We start from the raw sequence: 1595 nt of genomic DNA, 5'->3' as shown, positions 1-1595 counted from the left end.
CCCAGCACCAGAGATGGAGGCACATACTCCTATCCCAGCACCAGAGATGGAGGCATATACTCCTATCCGAGCACCAGAGATGGAGGCACATACTCCTATCCGAGCACCAGAGATGGAGGCACATACTCCTATCCCAGCACTAGAGATGGAGGTATATACTCCTATCCCAGCACCAGAGATGGAGGCATATACTCCTATCCCAGCACCAGAGATGGAGGCATATACTCCTATCCCAGCACCAGAGATGGAGGCACATACTCCTATCCCAGCACTAGAGATGGAGGCATATACTCCTATCCCAGCACCAGAGATGGAGGCATATACTCCTATCCCAGCACCAGAGATGGAGGCACATACTCCTATCCGAGCACCAGGGATGGAGGCATATACTCCTATCCCAGCACCGGAGATGGAGGCACATACTCCTATCCGAGCACCAGAGATGGAGGCACATACTCCCATCCCAGCACTAGAGATGGAGGCACATACTCCCATCCCAGCACTAGAGATGGAGGCGAAAGGAGGACAAAAGACTCTTGGTTGCTGCTGCTTAGATCGCCTTGGGTTGTGGGGACATGGTCTCACTATTTAGCCCAAGCTGGCCTCAATCTCATGATCTTGCTGCCTTGGCCTCCCAAGAAACTAGAACAGGAGATACCCTGTCTTGCCCTCTTGGTTTTTATGAGTCTGACATTGTAGCCCGAGCTACTCTGGAACTCACTACATAGCTCAGGCTGGCCTGGAGCTGAAAGCATCTTCATCTCTCCTAAATACTCTCTCCTGTCTAGACCATGCTGTCTTTCTACCAGGGCTTCAGCTTTGCTCTTGAAGAACAAACGGTGGAGAAGGCAAATAGACAATCGAGTCAGGCTATGTCTAGTAAAACTTCACTTATATAAACCGGTCAGACTTAGCTCAAAAAGCCCCTGTGGGCAGAGAGGCTCACTCTGAAGGCAGCAACCAGACAGTAGCAACAGACTGTGGGAAGTGATGGTCTCAGCCATTGGAAACAACTGTGGCTGCAGAGAGAAACCAAAGCCAAGTATCCCATGATTCTAGGAGAGAGAGACAGAGACAGAGAAATTAACCACAGCACAGGTGCATATAGCATTGATATTGTGAATACCACCAGTATGGAGAAAGCAGGTGGGGGAGGGGCTCTGCAATCTGACTGACCACATTGTGAGTCTTGGATTGTTAGGTCTACCAAGTCCTTGGGCCTTAAGGGAGTCCTTCTATGGCAAGTTAACAGGAACCTATCTAATTTTTGCTGACAAACTCCTACCTTGGAAGCAGGGTATGTCATAGATTACCAGCAGTGGAGGCCATTGTTCTGTCTGTAATTACCTTATGTATGAGATCAAGGGCAGACTATTTTTATGTGAGTCAAGAGAAAAAGCAGAAGCTGTCTTGCCCAACATGATTGATGACCATGGCCTGGAAAACGACTCTTTTTTAGCGTGGTTATGTTTTTGCTTCATTAAGAAAGAGGAAATCGAGCCGGGCAGTGGTGGCACATGCCTTTAATCCCAGCACAATCCCAGCATTTGGGAGGCAGAGGCAGATGGAGTTTGAGGCCAGCCTGGTCTACAGAG

The sequence above is a fragment of the Mastomys coucha genome, unplaced genomic scaffold (genome assembly GCF_008632895.1).
Source record: "Mastomys coucha isolate ucsf_1 unplaced genomic scaffold, UCSF_Mcou_1 pScaffold7, whole genome shotgun sequence".
Lineage (NCBI taxonomy): Eukaryota > Metazoa > Chordata > Mammalia > Rodentia > Muridae > Mastomys > Mastomys coucha.
Note: the sequence above shows the minus strand (reverse complement) of the source record.